This window comes from Aythya marila (assembly GCF_965140915.1).
Source record: "Aythya marila genome assembly, chromosome: 3".
NCBI classification, from domain to species: Eukaryota; Metazoa; Chordata; class Aves; order Anseriformes; family Anatidae; genus Aythya; species Aythya marila.
The window spans coordinates 65,053,347-65,076,995 of NC_139044.1; positions in this window are offsets into that span (position 1 = coordinate 65,053,347).

Below are 23,649 nucleotides of genomic sequence, written 5' to 3' on the forward strand. Positions count from 1 at the left end.
TTCTTCCATCCACAATTATTTAAAATAAATCCCTCTGCAGATCATACGCACATATTGTGTACTGCAGCTATGACTAAAAATAATACACTGAATGAAACTGCTGGAGTTGCATAACATTCATCAAAACATTCTGCTTTATCTCTCCTTTTCCACATGACATAGCTTATTTTCCTCTGGAGTTAGCAAACCTGATGCCTTCCATTTTCAGATTAGAGATTTAGACCTCATCATGCCATTTCTTTGTGAGAACATTAGCCTGAAGGTTTTCTGTTGTATCCTCCAAGTCAATAGCTTTAAGACAGATCAGCTATACGGACTGGCATTTCTGAAGGAAACTACATAGCATGGTTACCTGGGATAGCAGAGGACAGGACTGGACTTAACAGCTCAGGAGGTGTTCTTCTACTCTGCATTACTGATTTATGTTCTAGTCAGTATGAAACAACTTCAACCTGAAAGCCATTATGCTCACTGCATACTCTCCTTACCTTGTTCCTTCCAGCAGCTGAGATGGCTTTCTAAGTGTGACATTTGACTTCTGCAGTGATGGCAGGATGGCAGCTATGCTGTCCTAGATTTAAGGAGTAGAAAAGCTTTATAGGGTGAATTGATCATGTTAAAAATCGGCAAAAGAAGATCAGACTTTGTGGTCAACGGTATCTTTTTATTATTATTATTTATTATTATTATTATTATTATTATTATTATTAAAGAGAGTGGGGCTTCATTAACCACCACTTCTGAGCTTGGTGTGAGAGAGGTGATCCTCCAAGGTGGCAAGTAGGTAAGTGGATTTCAGAAGCTGATTTCTGTGTGAGTGCACAAAAGCTCCATGTCTTTCAAGGTCAATAGCATCAAATTTAGGGCTGAGGCCTGAAGATAGGCACAAGCACAACAGTTTCAAAATGCCATTCAGAACCACTGAAGCTTGACCCTATCTCAAGCATCTTTGGGCAAGGCTTTAGGGAGGGTTTCCCAGCTTTGCCACCTCCCCCAATCCTCCTCCACTGTGCTCTCACTAGAACCCCTTCTGGTTTAAAGAGAAGGTTTATTGCCTCTTTAAATAGTGAAGACAAGCAACAGTTAAAAGAGTACTGAGCATAGCTGCATGTGAATCAGACATAGGAATGCATAAACAAATGTCAAATATGTCATTAAAGCCATGGTAATTTTTTCATCTTCTCTGCTAACTCCCTGGATGCTATGAAGTCTACATATGCTTTAAGAAGCTTACAATATCATTGTCAGTCACAGACTTAACAATCTCACTCAAACTAAAAGCACTGAAGTGGTATATTTCTCTTAGTTGAAGAAGAAAAAAAGATTCTCTGTATTAGCAAGACTTTCACACCACCAGAGTTACGCTACCAATTGCAATTTACACCTTCCCTACTTTCCTCTCCTAATTTAAGGCCTTACTTTTGAAGGCTGCATAGAGGTACTAGATTGACAGCTTATTAATAGGCATAACAAAAAGAGATCCAAGGTTTGAAACAGTGGAAATCAGATAGGCTGCAAGAACACAAAAATTTCATACACAAAACTACAGCATTCTATTGATTTCCTGAGGCTTCTTGCACCTTGTTGTTATGCCTTTTTATGTGCATTGGCATGTCTGCAACCACCTCTACCAGCACATAAAAATACTCATGTATATTTAATAGAGGAAAAATGTGGTCTGAGTACTTTATTTAAATATATACATATATATGTAGGACCTTACCTTGAAACGTGGAGGACTATGTCTGCAAAGAATCACAGAAATGGTACCTGAATTATGAGGTTCTTCAGTCTGCACATACAATTATATTCTGCCTTCCTTTAGGTATGTTTTCCTTGTGAGGAAGTAGGGAAAACTGCTTGTAAATTCACACACATACATATACCCCCTCACACTGATCACAGGTATATATATATATATGTTATACTCTGGTGATCACCCATTTCTAGTACAGCTGTCATACTTCATTAATTCTTGAATTCAAAATATTATTTCCTTCCTTTGGTCTGCATATGTATGTATGTATTTATTTACATTTATTCTATGTGAATGTATCATTCTGTATTATTATTTGCTATTTTATATTAATTTCTTAACTATTGTGCATCTATATATTTACCCAAGGCAGAAAGATGTTGTTTTTTGTTGACTATCCTATTATCTTTTTCCTAGCATATGCAATAGTCATGGGGTTTTAAATTCCTCACTAAATTTCCTTTGTCCACTTAAGGAAAGCCACTCATACACACAGGAGGCTCAGGTGTGGATTCCTCACAACTATTTTTAGGATGCACTTGCACAAAGATTTATGCCATTCATTCTCTGGAGGCGTCTGCCTTTCTTCACCGATTAAATTGGCAGACTGTGTGACTAAGCTTCTAATTCAGGCATCTCGAGGATGATGTTAGGCACAAACAGAGCTGGCAGTTTTCTAGGGTGCTGACTGCTTCACCAGCATATCTGGCATCAGTAAGAAAAGCAGCTCTGCCCTTACCAAAAATCTTTACCTCCACCTCGCAGCCAGTAAGTGACAAGTTACTTTGTCCTTGGCCAGGGGACAGCAAAACTCAGTGTTGCCTGCCCTTCTTGAGAAGAACTTCATCTCTTTTCATAGACATCTCAAATCAATTGCTTATCCTATTGCAGCTTCCAGATCAGCACCTCCACCTGTGAATTCAACCAATAAAGCTTAGCATATGTGCAGAGTTCACCTGTACAAAGCCCACAAAGTATCATAAGGCTTCCCTTTAGACAAGACATGAAGACAGTCATGAAGATGTTATTGCTATCACAGTCAGGAGGTATCCTGTGTTTTCTCCACTTCCTTTATCCCAGACCTTAATAGAAGAGCCATACATTATTTTATTTTTTATTTTTTTTGTCAAGTCCTTATAACTATGATGTTTGTCATGAATTTTCATCCTGTCTTACTTAGATGATAGTTAAATGTTTCAGGGCTTTACAGCTCAGATATGGATGATGAATTCTTAAGCTTTTTGTGTTTCAAACATGAAAAGAAAAACACACCCCTGCTTCTTATCCATTGACTCCTTGAATAATGTATATTCAAAAACCCCCACTAGTTGTCACTTTCAGAGGAAAAGCCTGAAATGTTTATACATTTTTTCAAACTGTTTTCTCCTCATATCACAATATATATAGAGAGAGTTAACCAAAACACCAGTTTTAGTATCTTGACCATGAAGAAAATATAGAAGTATAATAATCTTTGGTCCATAATTGATATCTTTGTCGTATTTTGTGCTATTTAAATATTTATACTATACATGCTGTTGCAATAGCTAAACATCTGTCAGGGCAACTCCTCCGTCTTTTTTTTATGGCTTGTTTGGCAGAGTCTCTGGATTCTGAGAGGAATGATCTGCTGGCCTGGAAATCTTCTACTGCAGATATTTGCAAAATTCATTTCTTCAGCTCTCTTCTTTTTTTTCCCTTTTTTATTTTTTATTTTTTACCTATTTCTCAAGTTTCTTTTCTTCTCTCTACTCATCTTCAAAAGATCTATATGAACAGTTGTGCTAGTCATGATAGTAATTGCCTGGATTGTCCTAGTCAGTCATGGAGTTAATAGCTTGATGTTCAAAATGATACAGCTTATCCATACATTGTACAATCTGCATATTGACTTTGAGTTCAGGTATTGAGAGCAGAGTCAGAGGCAACATCAAGGAGGTGCCATGTGAGGTTTAAGATTTTTGCACCAGTTTGAATGTGGAGGTCCCCCAAGACATCAGTGTCCTCTAGTATGAATTCTGTGGAGGCCAACATTTGTTTCTGTTCTGACTTTGATTCTTGGAAGTATGAGTACAGGAGAGAAGGTGTTGTTTGAAAGGGAAGGCAATATTTTCTTTCTAAGAATATCTCTTTAATAATTCCTTGCTTGACATATGTAGTGGGGTTGTGCTCTAACTATTGCAGTGTAAGAAATGAGTGGAGATAACTCCAATTAACATCAGTCAGACCAGGCTGATCTGCTTCAAGTCAGTATTGGAGGTCCACAGAAATGAGGACCTCAGGAAAAGTAAAAAGTGGATTTTTCTGATACAAAGTAGAGTGCAAACCGTAACTAATATAATAAGGAAAAAATATAGTGAAAAAAAAATATAGTGAATCCAGATGAATCACACACATTACATGGACAGCATGTGCATAGCCATGAAAGGCATTCTTCTTATTACAGCCCCTTGCTGACTCCTTTAAATACTGTTATTATTTCTGCAACTCAAAGCTGCAAAAAAAAAATAGCACAAATTGGAAACTGCTGTACACTGCCCTTCCCCCATCACAGTTTAACATTACCTAAATTTCGATAATCTTTAAATTTATACTATGTTACATTAGAGCATATTTTGAAAACTAAAGCTTTACGAGAAAAATAGTGACTGTGAAAGCTAAAATACCTTGAAATAATAAAGCTGGCTCCTGCTGGAACACTGAGATTCAGCACTGCAACTGCGTGAAAGCAAATCAAATAATCACTTTGGATTGCCAGCAGATCAGGACTCCCCAGCGACTGCCTTTTCAATTTCTCAATGGGGACCAACAGACGGAAAAAAGCTGAAGAGAGCAGGTTTGCTTTCTCTGCCTACTGAATAATTTCCTTCTTGTGCCTTTTTGTCTATCTGTAGCTTATAGCTCTGTTTACCCAAAATGATTAGAGCTTTCTGTCAAACAGGAGCTCAGAGGAACAACAGAAGGTCATGTATATTCTTGCTGATACAGCCACCTGTTGTCTTGCCACATACCCCATTTATTTACTACTGACTCACTCAACCTTTCTCCCTAAGCCCAGTGCTGCCAAACGGGACCCAGATTTCCTCTTTTCTTTTTTCTTTTTTTACTGTAGCAGGTTCTGTTGAATGCTAAAAGTCGACTGCCTAATTTTGTAACCTTTCTGCAGGTTCTGTCTTAACCTTCCTCATGAGCTGTACTATTCCCTGTTCAGAGGGGAGAAGAACACAGGATAAACCCAAAAACAAAGCTTTGGTCCCAGACTCTCCCACACTGAACATTTCCTCCCCTGACACCCAGGCAAAGCCTGTAACCCAGGCAAAATTTATTCAGAATATGAATCCATTGCAATCCTGGGAAGACGGTACTTGGGCTGCACGAAGGCAAAGAAGCAAAACAGAACCAGGGCTCATGGATCAGCTTTCCTTACCCTTCTGTTACTTATAGAAGGCACCTTGTTGTGTGCCGATAGCTTCCTATACGTGACAGCTCACAGCACAGCACAGGTTTATTTGCCCTGGGTGTCCCAGGGCTTGCCAGACCTTGCCAAGCTGCACATGGCAGCAGTAGGGCTGCAATTGTGTCATGAGTGGCTGACGTGCAGTCAGCTCCGCTGTGCTCCACTCCCTGCACCTTTACATCAATGCACAGCAGCCAGGGATGGACATCAGAGTTTTCTGATTCAATCCATTTCTCAGTGTATTGCTACCATCTTCCTTCCCTCCATATATCCCTCTCCTTAGCCCATACCCTTGGATTCATCATAGCATGCCCTATGGCACTGTTTTCCCAAGGAGAAGGCAGAAGCACTCAATTTGACTAGATATTGGGAAACAAGAGGCACCGTCTTCTCCAGAAGGCAATCCTAATCCTGGTTTAAATCCAGTCATTAGAGCACCAAAGAATAGTGAATGAAGAAAAATCTTCATGGTCTTACCTCCTACCACCTGCACACAGCATACAGGAGGCATGATGGTGGCCGGGTTTTCCAAGCACTGGAAATAGCTTTGAGTCAAGTGCACAGCCAGAGAGGCATGAGAGAGAGGGAGCAAGGCAGGTTATTTATAATTGTTGAAGATGCTTCACTATGGCAAATCATCTAAGTCCCTGGTTCATTTTCTGAAGCAACTTGGCTCTGCTAGAGATTAATTTTCTCCACAAGACTTTTTGGCAGAGTCATTAGAGCCTGCTGAGACACTCTGGACTGCCAAGATCCACACTAGCAAGCATCTCCAATGTACTGACATTTCTAGGTCGAGCTGATTCTGAGATAAGATTTTTACAGAAAATATCACAAGGCATTTCAAAAAATGAAACACCTGGGTGATTTTTTTTAGGATTCCTTGTCTGCAAAACAGACATTGCCCAATTACATTGAAACTTTTCCAGAAAATGTACCTCTGGCTACAGCTCCACTCTACATGCCACTTTCAGATGGAAAAAATAAATAAATAAAATAAGAAAAAAAAAGGCAAAAAAAAAAAAAAAAGGGCAAAAAAAAATTAAAAGCAATCATTTGTTGATTGCATGGAGGTGAGGCAGCCAGAATTAGACATACAACAGAAAATGATTTGTACTTTATCTTTGGACTTATTGTACAGCATCTGTAATTTCACCTGTGCTCATTCTGAAGAAAGATGAGGAGCAGAAAATAGTATGAAAGACTGGCTTAAAGATAAGTTGAAGGAGGCATGGGTGCATGCTTCTGGCTTTCAGGAGAGCACAGGGGAACCAATTCTGTGGTCTTTTGCCACAGCCACTTTCTCCTAGTTTTCAGAACAGCTGGGTGAACGGAGACATATATTCAAAAATTTTCCCAGATTGCTTTCAAACACTAATTGACTAAGCCTCAAGATAACTCACCTCTCTAGGGGACTTATTCCATGATAATTTTTATTTCCAATCATAGTGGTGTTGTTTTAGTGCCTTTAAAGTTTGTGGCAGGACACTGTTTTTAAGTTGTCAATCTTCTTTTGTTACTGCTATCTTTTTGTTTCTGATGAGCTGCTTAACCTGAAACAGCAATTGGGCAAGTACCACTTGCTTGGGGTAAACAGTTAATATCTGCAGAGGAAGGATTAGGCTGGCTTTAGGCAGCATCATCAATTTCTTTCAGAAAATCTGTGTTACGTGTTCTGTCAGGTTATATTCACTACTTGAAGGCGTTTTAGGAAACAGCACTCAAATTCAACTCATAAACATTACAAAGCATCGTGATATATTAGAAAGAAACCCAGAAAAAAATGACCCCACTGAGAAGCGGGCAAGGAGAGCTCAGATGGGCTGGTAACAGCCAGCTGCCCAAACAGCCCATGCACAGCTCTGGCTCAGCTGGGGTAAGTTCTGGCTGGCATTTAGACCCAACACTTCAAACAAAGTGGAGGTTTGAGCACCCAAATGGCTTGAGCTGGCTCCAACAAGCTTCATGGTTTCACATGGACTTGGTCCCAGCTCCGTGTTACTTGAGGAGAGCTACAGAGCAACACGCATTTCTTTTCCATTACTATACCAGTTGCCTACAAGAAACCCATCAAACACAGTGTTTTTTCTCATAAAATGTCTGGACAGCATGAGGTCATGTCTAGGATAAATCCAGGTAGAGCACACCAGGACAGAGATTTAAATCGTTAAAAAATCAATACCTCCTATCTCAAGGGCTAGGATTACATTTATCACTCTGAGGTTACACACCACAGCTACCCTTCCAAGGAAATCCCTACAAGTCTCTGACAGGAGATCTACTCTCTGTTACAAGATCCCTTTGAAACTCTTATTAGAGAGCCAGGTTTCAGTCACTGCAGCTTCTCTGGACACCTCCTTCCCCTGATTCAGACATGAAATTCATAAAAGTTGCCCAGCGAGATGGTATGCAGGAGTTTGTTTCCTCTAGTCACCTCACACAGACTTCTGTGACCATAGTATAGTTCCTGTTCCCATATGTGGAAGGCAGGGACTAAAAAGGTTCTGTCTAGGAGTATGTCTTATGTCTGTCTGTGATAAGCCAGTACTCAGTCTGGGAGAAAAGACAAGAGAGGTACCTTGCCCTTGGGTGATAAAGGACACTCACAGGATGCTGGCCCTACAGAGTGCCCTGTGCCAGCGGGCTGGCTCTGGGGTTTGGGGAAGATCTGAGTACCCTGTCTTCTTCATCCTAAGGCCTCCCAAAGGCTGTGGCATACTGCATACCATTCAGGACATTGGCAACCAGGAGATTAAGGAAAATACACCCAACTATAGATAAGCATCCAAATGCATGTCCCACACCAAGGAGCTGATACTCAGGCAGAGAGCCTGTGGAGCTCATATTATCACAACTGGAAACTAGGGAAGAAGTAACTGTGACATTTGGCACATCACAGACTGATAGCCTGACATTGTCAGTGTTCCTTTGCTGCTAAGACAAGGTCATTTTCTGGCACTGAATCTGTGAAGACAGGATTCATGCTTACCCAAGGGTTGTTAGTGTTCATTAGCAAGCCCATCCTGACATTCCACCAGCTCCTGTGTTAGCACTGTTATGGTAGCTCTTGATGTATAATCAGGCACCCATCTGGGGGGGCTACAGCAGATAGGTCTGTAAGTGGCCCCTGCTGAGCTACAGAAACTTTATTCAACTACGACTCTTTTGTTCACCCTGAGGTGACAGACGCCAAACTCAAGACAATGACATTGTGCTCCTGAAAGTTTGAATGGAAGCCCCAAGTTTGACCACAGCCATTTTGACTTGTAGCATACATCCCAGCCCCCTGAACAGCATCTCAAAGATGAGAGGATTTTGTAACCTATGCTGGCAACAATAGGCAGAGTTAATGCAAGAGGGGTCACGGAGGTGATGCAGACAAGCCAGGGGACATATGAGTAGAAAAATGTACATTGGTGAGACATGAAAAATGAGAGAAATAGAAAGATGGAGTTTACTTTTGCCAAGCTTTGCACCAAACTGAAGCAAGCTGGAGATGAATGACTGTGTCTAAGGCAAGTTCAGACCAGAGTGAGAGCCAGGAAACCCATAGTGCCCCCTTCAATGAAAGAAGGCTTTTTAAGGTTTATATCTAATCCCACTGCTAGAATACCAAAGCTCTCAATCTTCCCAGAAGCAAGAGAAAAGAAATTGAAGAATTCAAGCCCTAGTGTAATGAAATGCACTTTCCACCCACTTAGATTTAAGATTGTGAATCAGTGCTGCATTTATGCAGTTTCTGGGATGGAAGGGCATTGTGGTGCATCTAAATCAGATTGCTGAGCCAGTGGTAGCAGATGGACCTCAAGAGAAAAAAACACACAGTCAGATAGCTAAAATAAGCAGATATATGTTTCACTGTCTCTGTTTCAGTGATGGTGTCACATTCTGTCATTGCCAATTCTAACAAGACTAGAAACCTCTTTAAAAATGCGACACATGAAAGATAAAAATATCAAGAGCAGAGGTTCGCTAATTTTACAGCTTCACGGTTTTTGCCCAATTTGCATCATCTGTATCATCTGTCTGACACTTTGACACACGACATACACAGAGACTGTACTGGCAGTCCAGGAAAGCAACCATTAAGAGCTATCTCACGAACATAATCATAAAAGATTACATTAATATAATTTAATTTAAAATGGATGATAGCCATTCTGAATGATGAACTCAATTTTAAGGAAAATTTTAACAGACTGTGAATTGGTACAGTTTTATTTTATCATTAGTCTGTTCTATTAAAAGAAAACAAAATAAGTAAACAAGGCACTGGAAAATCTTTTATGTATAACAACCTTAACAGAGAATAGTTTCATCCACTTTAAAAGTTACTTAATGTTTCCCTGACAAAGAAGCATTTACTTTTCTCATTCCAGCATTGGGAAGTTCTGCACCTTAGTTCCTATTAAAAACAAAAAAACAAACAAAACACCAACATTCAGGGCAGTGCAACTGCTTTAATTTGGGATGCAGGTGACAATCTAGCCCTCACCAGAAGTATGCAGTTTAATCTGAGAGATATAAATCACTCCAACATGATGCCAAACACTGCCCATGGTGTCAAGCAGAGTTAAAATTAGTCTTTTTCTTGTCTAGCCTAGGCAGTAGCATTAATAACAAGTAAATTTAGAGTTGCACATAAAGCAGAAAAGTTCAGTCATCAAGAACTAAAACCAGAATAGCTTATAAAAGAGGAAGAGAGATGCACAGATGAAACATTTTTAGTTTCAGAAACTTCCAGTCGCAGAAATTGTCGTAGCCAAATACGTCATTACCATTTTATTCAATGCTTAAGATAAAATGTGGCAAAAAGCATCCATCTGTTCATCTTTAGCACCCACCCAGACAGAATCTATACTGCCAATTTCTGCTCAGAAGTACACCAGGGTAAACTAGTAATAACTACTTTGACAGTAATGTATTCACTCCAGGTTTAATATAGCATCAAATTTGTTTCCTGTGTAGCAGTTCTCAGAAAGATAAGAAAATCTCCCTAGAGCCCTACCTAATATCTCTTCTGAAAAAACAGTGCCATTATCTACAGTGGTGTTTAAGTCATTGTTTGGCAGATAAGTATAAATTCTCCATCCACTGTTTAGCTGCTGGGCAAACTAATTTAAGGTATCACAAGTGAAAAAAGCATCATATGATGCCACCATCTATTGAACGTGCAGGGAAAAAAAAAAAAAGAAAAAAAAAAAAAAGGGACTTAATATCTGGTTCTCTAATTAGAAAACATAACATCTGTATGATATTACAGGCAGTTTTGAATACTGCAGTTGATACAACAGAAGAAAGAGATGCCATATAAATGGACGTGGACAAGCTTGAGAAGTGGGCCCACGTGAACCTAATGAGATTCAACAAGTCTAAGTGCAAGGTGCTGCATTGGGGTCTGGGCAATCCTGGACATGAGTACAGACTGAAGAGAAGAACTCTTTGAGAGCAGCCCTGCAGAGAAGGACTTGGGGGTTCTGGTGGATGAAAAGCTCGACACGAGCCAGCAGTGTGCACTTGCAGCACAGAAGGCCAACTGCATCCTGGGCTGCATCAACAGAGAAATGGCTAGCAGGTTGAGGGAGAGGACTGTGCCCCTCTACTCTGCTGTCATGAACCCCCCACCTTGAGTACTGCATCCAGGTTTGGGGCCCCCAGCACAAGAAGGAGGTGGTCCTGTTAGGACGGGTCCAGAGGAGGGCCACAAAAATGATCCTCTCTTATGAAGTAAGGCTGAGATAGTTGGGGCTGTTCGGCCTAAAGAAGAGAAAGCTTTGAGGTGACCTCATTGCAGTTTTTCAGTACTTAAATGGGGCTTATAAAAAAGATGGAGAGCAACTTTTTGCTCAATCAGATAATGACAGGACAAGGCGGAATGGTTTTAAACTAAAAGAGGGGAGATTTAGGTTAGAGGCTAGGAGGGAATTTTTCACTCAGATGGGGGTGAGGCACTAGCACAGGTTGCCCAGAGAGGTTGTGGATGTCCCATCCCTAGAGCCATTCAAGACCATGTTAGATGAGGCCCCGGGCAACCTGATCTAGTGGGTGGCATCCCTGCCCAAGGCAGAATGGTTGGAACTACATGACCTTAAATGTCCCTTCCAACCTGAGTTATTCGATGATTCTATGATTTTTTACCCTACATGAAGCAAAGCCATACAGGGTTAAAGTTGCATCAGTCTTGTGAACCAACATATCCTAGTGGCCTTCTGGCTAGTTGACAGAACATTTTCTCTGAAGTACAAATCTTGATAGATGTTCTAAAACCCTTTCTTGATTTCAAAATAATCCACCTTGTGTTTCATCTGGCTTCATAAGCACAGGAAATCCCACAACAGACTTGCACAACATGTCAGATATTATCAGGAAGAATACAATACTTTTATCTACAAAGATGGTGAAGGGTCTCAAGGGGAAGACGTGTGAGGAGCAGCCGAGGACCCTTGGTTTATTCAGCTCAGAGCAGAGGAGGCCGAGGGGAGGCCTCATAGCGGCCTGCACCTCCCTCATGAGGGGAGCAGAGGGGCAGGCACTGAGCTCTGCTCTCTGGGGACAGCGACAGGACCCAATGGAATGGCATGGAGACTGGACAGGGGAGGGTCAGGCTGGGAGTTAGGGAACGGGTCTGCACCCAGAGGGTGCTCGGGCACTGGGACAGGCTCCCCAGGGCAGTGGGCACAGCACTGAGCCTGATAGAGTTCAAGAAGTGTTTAGAGAACGCTCTCAGACATATGGTCTGATCTTTTGGGTGGTCCTGTAAGGAGCCAGCAGTCGGACTCAGTGATCCTTGTGGGTCCCTTCCAACTTATATTCTACATTTGTATGATGTTAAGAAATACTTAAGAAAACTTGTTTTCACTCATCTACTGAGCATATTGGAATCTTTGTGCTGTGTTCCTCCATACTGGCAGCTAGTGTTTTGATTCACAGAGCTGACAATGAGTGTTGACATTAGGATAAATTTGCCTGGATGTTAGAGAACATTTTGAAAGAATTAAGGCCTTTACCTACACAAAGTCTAAGGCCTAAATTCTGCCAGTTCACCTCCACTCTTTTTTCAAAATTCTGTAAAGCCCCTTTATTCCCATCTCAAAGATGGCCTGGCACATTCCCAGTAAAGTAATGTCCAGTTCTGTTCTCATTTTGAACAGATTTTGTTAACTAAAGGCAAGGAGTCTCATTACAATGCATCTAAAGATAAATTTAGCCCAAAATAGTCCTCCCTCTCTCATTTCTACTGTTCCACAAGAATTCAAAAGGTAAGATGTTAAATGATGTGTTGCTTAAAGGGAAGTGCATAAATAGCTCTGCACCTCTAATCCTTAATGGAGATTGCAAGTGCAACAACACTGAGAGGCCTTACAATATGGCTAAAGAATCTGTGATCATTTGCATTCATCAGGGGAGGCCTGCAATATGCTGTTTAGCAGAAACAAAACGTGGTACAGCATGAGTTGGCTCTTCCCCACATCATGTTTAAGAAAAAACTTAAATCTCCACTTCTGGAGTTTTCTGATAAAAGAATAGTTGGATCTTACTATCTATTTCTGAGAACATTAGCAGTTGCTGAAGGCCACCCTCATCTAGGACTTTGACATCTCTAATCCAAATGACCTGTTTGGACTCCAAACAATTGCCCTAGTTAGAGATTCAATTCTATCACCTAACTTTCAGGATTTCTTAAAAACAACGGCATTTTTAAAAGGTTAAAAATAAATCTACTGCATTTGTAGTAAATGAGTGCATCTCAAATAAATGACTGTATTTTCTGTTTGGCATAGTAGAAGCAATATAAAATTAATTTAAAAAATGGACTAATGCTAAGTTTTGAAGAACCACCTGTTATTTGATAACTTCAGAAATCTACTTTGAAACAAATAAACTTATCACCTCCAATTTCTTTAAAAATGATTAAATTATCTTAAGCTTAAGTATTAAAAGCATATAGAATCACAGCAACCATTTTACTGATGAAAATATAATCAAGGGGAAATGTACACCATGACCCAGTGTATTAAGTGAGGTTAAAATGGACCTGGAATTGGCTAAAAAGGTACTTTTTTTTTCTGCATACCTAGAAACAAAATGAAGGAAAGGTAAAATATTTAGGTTTCCAGTTCCAGTTAGTTAGGTTAGCTAAGAAAATGAAATAGCTGTTGAAGAAGTAACCAAGCCATTAGCACTACATTCAAAATTGAAAGATGTCCGTGTGAAGAAGTGGAATACATGGAAAGGAAGCTGCAGGTAGCTCTCTCTTTGCCTACAGTTCTGCCATTCCTGGGGAGAGCTACCTGCCCAGAGACAAGCTGGCCTTGCTGCGGCACCCAGCCTGCCTCCCAGGACCTGCCACAGGCAACAACTGCTTTACTGCCTCAGTCTGTTGCCTTACTGCAGATGCCCTTCTTTTATTCCTGTGCCCCAGGTATATAGTAGACTCTGGATGTGGTACTGGCATGGATTTTATTCAGATGTAACAGCTTGCTTGGGAATGCAGAAGAAGTCAGCAAGCCCAATTTTGGCCTGTAAGCAGCAGAGGCATCAGCAGTTCCGTGTTGCAGGCAGACCATGCAGAGCAGCGCCCTGACAGATAAGTGCCACTGTTGATGGAAGCTTTTTAGAGCTTAAGAAGAGCTCTTAGAAATTCCTCTGGCCTAGCCCATGGGCTTACTGGGAACAACGCCATATGTTATGACATTTGACAGTATTTCTGCTTGTTTAACATAGTACCAATAGTCTGGATGAAGCACCACAATCCCATAGTACAACACAGTAGCCATGCACCGCAGTACATTACAAGGTGTGTTGTACCTATATTTAGGTCCCAGACAGTGCCTAACTGTAGATGTCACAGGCCCTTTGGTCTAGACTGTAAGGACAGTTCTCTGAAAGAGGAATTGAAAGGCTGATTTGCTGAAGATATTAAAAATATCCTTGGAGGGAATAGATGAAAGAGAGAAATGCTGCTGGACACAGCTTGGAGCTAAAAAAAAAAATGAACCTTTAAAAAAGCTTTTCTCCTGCTGTATTTTATGTTACTAATTATTTTAAATAAATAAATAAATAAATAAATAAATAAATAAATAAATAAGAGCCAAAATAGTATCATATAACAGTACCTTAACAGGGAGTCATATATAGCAGTCTAATAGTAACTAAGCAGTAACAAAACAAGTACTAAATTCAGAATTTGATGGCAGCAATATTAATAATAATCACACATGAATATCTGCCTTAACAAAAGCTGACTTTTTTTTTTTTAAATTTGAAAGTCAAAATTTTATGCTAATGATGCAAATGTGCAATGAGTTAGCTATAGGCAAAATTAATGGAGCATGTTACCGGAAGAATGCAAAATGTGACTAGTCATGGAAAGAGGGGGAGGGTGAGTAGCTGCAAGAGCTTTCATATGTATCATGCCAGAGAGTCTGAGAATTGTTATCTAAAAACTTGGGGGGTAATCTGTGTGTTTTAAGTAATGCCCTACAAGAGAGGAACAAGGTGCTCATTCATTCTATCACTCATACGCTTAACCAGAAGCAAGAGGACGCAATGCTCACCAGCCAAATTTTGAGCTAAAACAATCTACTCCCTCCTTATACCTCTGAATATACTGGTTTGTTGCACAAATGCAGGGGGCAATGCCATGTGAGATACCTAATTTATCTGCCCACAAAGGATTTGATTCAAAAACCATACAGTAAATGTCATGGAATAATCATGGTGTGATTTTATGCTTCTCTCTTTAAAAAACAGCCATGGCCATGCTATTAAACAAGTCACATCAGATAAGAGTAGAAAAGAATGAGCTTCATCTGACCATACTTTATAGATACGACAGGCCCCCAACCTAAGTTTACCCGCCTCTATTGTCGCTGCAAGCAGGCAGGCATTTCTGGAGAATGACTCATTCTCCCAAAATAAATTTCTTGGATGGAAGGGATGATTCACCACCTGAAGGTACCTAGAGAGCATATGGGAGTAGCTCAGATTAGATGCCTATCTTATTGGTGCTGAAAGTTAGGTAAAATGAATCTCTAATACAGTAACTACCTGATAGTTCTCAGAATCTAGAGAAAGAAAAATATACAACATAAGATACATGAATTTGGCTCACTCTGATATACCCTCATTGCTTTTTAAAAACTGACAATAGTTATAGATTATTCTTGACAGAATTCAAAGCAAATGCCACGAAAAGACATGCACCAAGCAAGTAAGTGCAGTAACAAGGCACCATTTTTCTGTTCCTTTTGTTTCTCACATCACTATTACAGAAAGGAGACACAAAGTGATTTTGAAGTGTAGTTATGTTCAGGAAACCATAATGGGTCCCATTACTACATTTCAAACACAAATCCAGTAAAGCAATGTGCATTTTGCTATAAGACAAAAAAAAAAAAAAAAAAAAAATCATGCTGATCCACGACACTGACATCAAGAAGCTTAAGAAGCATAGAGTCTGTTTTTTTTTTTAAAACCTGCCAGCCTATGTGAAGACAAAGAAAAACTTTGGAGACAAAACAAGCTCAGTTCACTGCCTTGCTGAGCTAATATGTCAGCATGGTAGAACTGGATATACCTCCTGCAGTTTTCACAACCGTGGATGCTTCCCAGCTCATAATGCATCTTGGAGCTAGAATGACTTGTTTTCTGAAGTATCTCATTATAATAGCCAGAAACTGGAATTAACTGGCTATCACTCTCAAAATAAAACCTCCTCTATATTACCTTCACATGAGGATATTTCATAGCAATACGTCTCCAATTGTTTCTTCAACTGGAAGAAGTTTCAGTCTGCATAGCCATATAACCCTTTTAGTGGGACAGACAGACAGACAGCAAGTGTAGACCACATTCCTGGTTCCATACTGATGCTGGTGGTAAGGAAAGATTGGCTGGGTAAAGAACTCACATATTTGTTATTTTCAGTATTCCCTTGAAAAAGAATAATCCCAAATTATGGCAAACCCTTCTGAACTAAATCTTCAAACATGTGGCAATATTAGGGACTAGCACGATGCTCTGGACAGCCACACGTTCTGCCAGGCATATTTAGGAAATAGTTTTTCTTTCAAAAATTTAACTACATTACTGCCTAAGCCATAATTACCCTTCTGCATTTGTAGTGATTCCATTACCAGAATTTAATGAAAGGTTAAGAAAAGCCATATAAAAACAGATTTTACTATATGCACTCACAGACAGACACATTTGTTTTATAACAAGTAAACAAAAGTTTTCTATTGCACTGTGAGCTCAGTAGGGTATCTTACTGTTTGAGGCACGTCTCATACTGAAGATGGTGATTTCTGGCTGGAAATAAATTACCACTGACTTAGATAACTTTATTGGGAAAAAATGTCAAAATCTGATTTATCAAAGACTTACCAGGTAATATTAACAAATTTTGGATATGAAAAAGGACACAGAGTCATCAGTGCATCGCAGATAGAAGAACTTGGTACTCTATGAGAACTATTATATTTATTTGTTTAAAATATTCATCCAGATTTATGTTGCAAGCATGCTTGATTTTCCCTTTAAGTCTTGTAATTTCCTAAGTCACTGAACAATCAGAAGACTCTGGATATAGGCGCTGAAAGACTACTTCACCCTACACCACAAAATAACTCATGTATTGCAAACCAAATCATCTGAAAATGGTACCACCTTATTTGAGACAAGATATATATTTGCCAGCACTACAAATGATAACGTGGTCATTTGCAGCTCCAATAGGGACGAAGGCCAGTACAAAGGGCTAGTCATCCCATTATCATTGCTGCATACATAAAAAGCAGTAAGAAATACACATCAGCAGAGCCTTCTCTTTATTCTGTGGCTGCATCTGTCTTTGAAGACCAATTCCAAATTATGCTGTTCATTATACAGAGATATGTGTGGATAGGTCTGTAAGCATACATGGATGACGATGATACATATGTACACATACACATGATAAATCCCTCCCAGAAGTACAATTCCATAAAAAATATTTAATTCTGGATGAGCGAAGAGGTTCAAACCTTTAATATGTGTCTGAAAAAGTCTGGGGGGGTGGTGGGAGGGAGGTAAGTAATCTTGCCCATTCTTCAATTGAATGCACAGAATTTGTTTCTACCCCAGACTTCAGAATGAGATCACTTGTGACAATGGACACACATCGTGCAATTTTAATATTAAAATTTAAATAACATTTTAATTTATTTCCTTTCCTCTTCAGATATGTTCTGTACTGGTCTGGTAGAGCCAAATACTGTGGGATTTGCAATTATATTGCAAAGTCTCTTGTAAGCAACTCTATTGAAATGAATAGATTTATTTCACATTTACAATTGCTATAACGAGAGTAAAAATTGGTCCCCTGCAATAAAAATGGTCCAGCCATGGAAGTGAAGATATGGAGAGTCCAATTAATTTTAAATATCTGAAACGTTTCCAAGATGGTTTTCATGTAACATCAGTAGAATTGCAAAAAATGACTGAGGTATTATGGAATGATCTGGAATTAATAATCTGAAGACATAAGCAAGCTCAGTATCTTTACTAATCATGTTTGCAAGCCATCTTTCCTAAATAGAGAATCACAGAATGGCTGAGGTTGGAAGGGACCTCTGAAGATCATCTAGTTCAACCCCCCTGCCGAGCAGGATCACCTAGAACATACATACAGTTTTATAGTAAAATATATGACCTCAGAGAAAAGCTAGTTTTTTAAATGCTCTCTGATTTCTTGCAGGAGGATGAGGGGTGAGGAGGTTGGGATTTTTTTAAGTACATATTTTTTGACCAAAAAAAATCTGCATACCATCTATTCAAACACTGATGGATAAACTGCATAAAGATCAGTATGTGGATGAGAAATTTTAATGCTTCCTACCATTTCAAGGACTAGCAGGTAAAAACATCACAGTCAGTAGGAATTCCAAAATTCCTGCTTACATCAAGAATGAAACAAGCCAGGGATTTATTTCTCAGACCAAATGGCATGGCTCAGCATACATTCTCCCCCATAAGGGATTAAGGTCTTCCCTTAAAATATGATCTCCATACCCAAACTGTTAAGTGCAATGAACTCGCCCTGTAGTAGCCTGTGAGCCGTGTCAGGGAAAAGGCTTACTGGCCCATAAAAAAGTAAGCGTGTCAAATATTTAACAGCAAGGACTGTGCAGTGGTGCTGACAGCATCACAGAATGGTTGAGGTAGGAAGGGACCACCTGGTCCCTTCAAGCAGGGCCACATTGAGCTGCTTGCTCAGAACCGTGTCCAGGCAGCTTTTGAAGAAAAGGCCTGGAAGGGGGCCTAAAAGAAAGCTGGAGAGGGACCCTTTATCGGGGAGTGTGATAGATACTATGAAGGTGGTGAGGCCCTGGCACAGGCTGCCCACAGAAGCTGTGGATGCCCCATCCCTGGAGGTGCTCAAGGCCAGGCTGGGTGGGGCTTTGGGCAACCTGGTCTGGTGGGAGGCGTCCCTGCCCATGGCAGGGGACTTGGAACTGGATGGGCTTTAGGGTCCCTTCCAACCCAAACCATGTTATGATCTCCAAGGAGGAAGACTCCACAGCCTCTGTGGGCAACCTGTGCCAACACTCTGTTAGCCACACAGTGAAGTGCTTCCTGATGCTCATACACAACCTCTTGTGTTCCAGTTTGTGCCCACTACCTCTTGTCCTGGCACTGGGCACCACTAAAAAAAGCCTGGCTCCATTCTCTTTGCACCTTCCCTTCAGGTATTTCTCAACATTGATTCTCCCCCCGAGCCTTCTCTTCTCTACACTGAAGAGTCCCAGCTCTCTTAGCCTTTCCTCCAAGGAGAGGTGCTCCAGTCCCTTAATTCAGCCATGCTGTAGCCACTATACCCAGGACCATTTAGCAGTGTATATGCTAAATCTAGTGGTGCAGATTCATTCCTGCAGCTCCCTCGCCATGTCCGGGACTAGCTGACCTAATGTGTTCAGGGGCTGCAGCTTTAGGCTGACCCTGATGCAAGGTGCTGTGAAGCTAAGGATGTTGGATCTCCAGGTTTGCTGACACAAAGATAAAAGACTTTGTCTCTGGAGACCAGGCTCAACTCAGGCTTTGTCTGCTTGGCTTGGTCCCTGCAACAGAGCCCCTAAAAGCATTAAGAGAGTTGGAAATGTAAGAGTTCAAGCTTACTGACACCCCTTTTTACATTGAGACTCCTTCACACTCCAGTCTGATTCTCTGGAGGTTGCCTGGGGTCCTGGATAGTGCAGGAGTCTCTGGAACAGAAAAACAGCAGCATTTTGTTGAAGAAATGCCAAAACAGAAGCTGCCTACTTTTCTAAAGGAATTGATTCTTTGTTTGCTGAGAGAATTTTTGAAACCACTAACTTGCCCTTTGAATGAAAATCAAAACATTCTCAGAACACTGGCATTTCCCACAGAAACCATAATGTAATTGACCTATGGCAACATCATAAAATCTTAATTGCTGCAGACAAACTAATTCTTTCTGTAATCAACTAATCAGACTTCATGCAACTTATTGATTTCAAACCCCTGTTTAAAGTGATTTAGAGCTTGCAACATAAAATGAGGATGCAGTTTAAGAACAGAATCCATTTCTAAAAATCACAATAATTTTTAAAAGCCAGTCAGTCTCTTGATAGATGTAAGCAGATGCACAAGAGCTTTAAACAGAGCTGGGAAGCTCCTGTACAACCCTGGATGGGAAAGTTCGGAGGGGTTTAGACACCAAGGCATTTTTTTAACTGAAGTGAGGACACATCTGCTTCTGGGCTCTCCTATCATTTGTACCTTGTATTTAACAAAACTGTTAGCTAAGCTAGGGAAGAGTGAAATCTTTTCCCTCAAAAAGCTGAATATCCTCCACCCCCCTTTTTATTTTTAACTTAAGGAAGCTGCAAATATATATTTCTACTCAGACACAAAGCTGCACAGAAATAATACTGAAAGATAGCATCTTTTGTGACCTAAGAAGGCATTCCTGTATTTCATTTCGCTCTGTCCTCACACAAGTAGAATAAGTGCTCTTCTTTGAATATGACTAACATACTGTATCTGATTCCTTTTCTCAGAAGAGTCGAGCATGCTGAATTATATCGTGGACTTTTTTTTTTTTTTTTTTTTTTTGCTTTTGAATGGTCATGCTGTGGTGTATTTGTCTGATGAGAGGCTGAATCTTGCTTTGTGTTTGCAGCAGACGGTGAAATGCTATGATCAGTCTATACTGATCTTCAGCTCCCGTGGGTCAAACAGCAGCTTTCACGGAAACTCCTGGAAATGCCCTGTGCATGGCACTACTTGTGGCCACTCTACCGGGGATACTGTTTCATCATATTTTCACTGTGTTTTGCTTTACTTTTGTACATGCTGTAGCTTCAGCCCCTCAAGAGACGCTCAACAGAATCTGTTGCTTAGTAATAGTAACCTTCATGGAAATTAGCTTGAACTTCAAAAGAACAAAACATCTTTCGTTAGTCACAGGTTTTAAGATAATGAATTCCTCTGAGAAAGTTGATTAGAAAAGCCAGCCTTCTAGAATCAAGTACCACCAACGTTGACCTAAGACGAATTACAAAGGTTAGCAATGCTCTTGAAAGGGCCATTTATTTGTACCCCTTAAATTATAGTTAAGATTCTTTCTAGCAATTCCCAGGCTCACCTTGACAATGGCACTAGTAAAGTGAAGATTTATGTAAGTGAAATCAACCTCTCATACAGAAAAAAAAAGTCAGAAAGAATTACTGTGGTCATATAGTCTGGCCTCCTGTACAAGTCATGTGAATTAATTACTGTAACACAAACACCTCCCAAAAAAATCTCAAACATGAAATGCTTTTTGAATTTTTCTTTTCCCTTAGAGACCTGCTTCAGTTAAAAAATAAAAAATAAAACATAAAAAATAAAGTCATGTGTTAAGGAGGAGGGGTTAAGATCCAGAGGTTCAACTTACAGGCCATTTGTAGACTCTCATTCAGAGGGTCAGAGACTAGCAGTACTTGCACTGAAAACAAAGTCATCTGCCTTCAAAGGTTTTGTCAGAGATAGCTAAAATAATACATTCATCCCATCATATGTATCTGCTCCTACACACGTCCATAAGTGCTGCAGCACTGACAGTGGTGAACAGTGCAGTGCCCATCTCAAACTAGGATTTATAGAACAGGCTTTACATTACCCACATCAGGAGAAATTCTATCCACGGGCATTGTCAGGGCTCATTCAACAGCTAAGACTGGAGAGAAAAAAACAAACAAACAAAAAAAACATAACCAAGACAAATTTCCTGGCAGACCACTACCTCCTTAAGCTAGTTATTCAGTGGTGAATATATTTATGAGGGAAATACCGTATCAGTTCAACTTAGGACCCAAGAGGATTTTAAACCACAGCTTCTGTCTCTCGTGAATGCTGTAACCAGTGGATTCTTACCTTATATATGGTAAGAGTAGAAGGGGCATTCATACTTACTGCATGCATCAGCAATGGGGCTTCCAGCAGTTGAAAACCTAACTGCAAAACTCTACTCCACCTTATATGAAAGGTGACTGGAGCACATCCTTCCATTTCCTTGTGAATACGCCAGCTCTTTCCCTCTGGCCCAAGAAATATGAAATCACTCACTGTGATAGCATCCACAAGAGGGACTGACAGCATCTCCCTGCTCTAGGACATATTGCAGTTTACAGGCCAATACATGACAGGTTCAATCTCCTCCTGTAAGGAAGGGAAGGACATCCAAATCCAGGGAACCAAATTCTAAGACTGTTCTCACCATCAAAGAGTCAACGAACAGGAGATGATGGAAGACAGGCCACTCTCTCTGCCTTTGAAAGGCATGACTTTTTCAGAGAGACAGCACTGGCACCTCAAAGAACAGCAGGACTTAAGCTGTACTTCAGCACCAAGACTTTGCTCCAAGCTACAGGGTCTCTCTCTTGCCATACCAGCTGTTTATGAACTACTGACAGCCACCAAAATCTCCCATCTTTGACACAGAGCCTAGGTCCCTTAAATCGAAAGACAACACTGATGTTTATCACAGCAGTGATTACAGCCCCTTTGGAGAACAGATTAATTCACTCCTGGAGGAATTATTGCCATTTATTTGATGAGAACTCCTCTTTCAACAGAAGGGACAGCGTTAGTAGAATTCCTACTCACAGTGGTGAAAAGGCTTACCTTTATTCCAGGTCAACCACAGAGGTTCGAATTGCAGTCATCTATTTAAGGCACAGCACCAATTAAACAAGGAGCATGCCTCAATATTGCTATGTTCTGCTCCCACACACAAGCAAAGTTAGTTACCGAGACAGAATAGAACAGGAACAAGTTCTACTTTGATATTTATGAATACTATCTGCACTTGCTTGCAGCACTTAGTGATTTTACCTCAAGCTGCACTCACTGTTGCACAATAAAGTAAAATAGACATACTGTGCCCAAAGTATCCATAACTTCCATTTTACAAACACAGATCAGTTTCGTAAGGTGCAGCTGAGAATTAAGTAGCATCACCTACTACAGCTGACAATTTCCCCCATCATACAGTGCAGTAACTGACTTAAGTCTTTTTTTTTTTTTCTCCTCATAACAGAGCAGACCTGATTGTCTTCATTAATGCCATTTTGATCGACAGCAAGCAGTAGGAACTCCAGTTCTGTTTAATACTCACTGGCAAATTCTGTGCCCAAGGTACTCACAAAAACAGAGGGACAAATTCAGCAATGAGCTGATGACTGTTGCAGCTCAGTTGGAACAGGACAAAAACTGAATAAAACCTGGAACTACTGGGGATAAGAGCAGAATCCTGCACTAACACTAGAAGCAAATATATGTGGACCTGTAATAGCTCTTCCCTGACAGCCCTAATCTTGGTAAAGTTGGTAAAACTCTCTCTCGGCCTGTCACATATGCTCCAAACCATACTCAAGGTGGTCCAACAGCTGCTCCAGGCACCTATGCTTCCTCCACTTATCCAAACACCAGCACCTCCTGCCACCACCACACCTGCCACAACACAGCAGAGCAGGGGAGGCAGAAGGCAAAAGTAGAGAAGATGATATGAAGAATTGGTTGTTGAAGAAGTCAGGGATGGAGCATTACAATTAGCTGTGTGGCCAGCTGAGCAAGGCCATCCCCTGGCACCTGGAATACCCATCCCCTTGCAGGGGTTCTCTAGGGATACGCCTTGACTCTTTACACTGTTCTCTGCATTACTCTAGTGGAATTTCTGCTGAATCATTAGCAGACTGAAAAAAATCCCCAAAACAGCCAAGCTGCTGAACATTTTTCATTCTACTAATACATGAAGTAATTCATCACATACAAACAAGCAGCATTTGAATCATAAAGGTCACTGTCTTATATTGAAATGAATCATGCCATGCAGTACCACTGCCTGCTTCATTTATTGTAAAATAAGATTATTTAAAGTACTTAGTCCCAG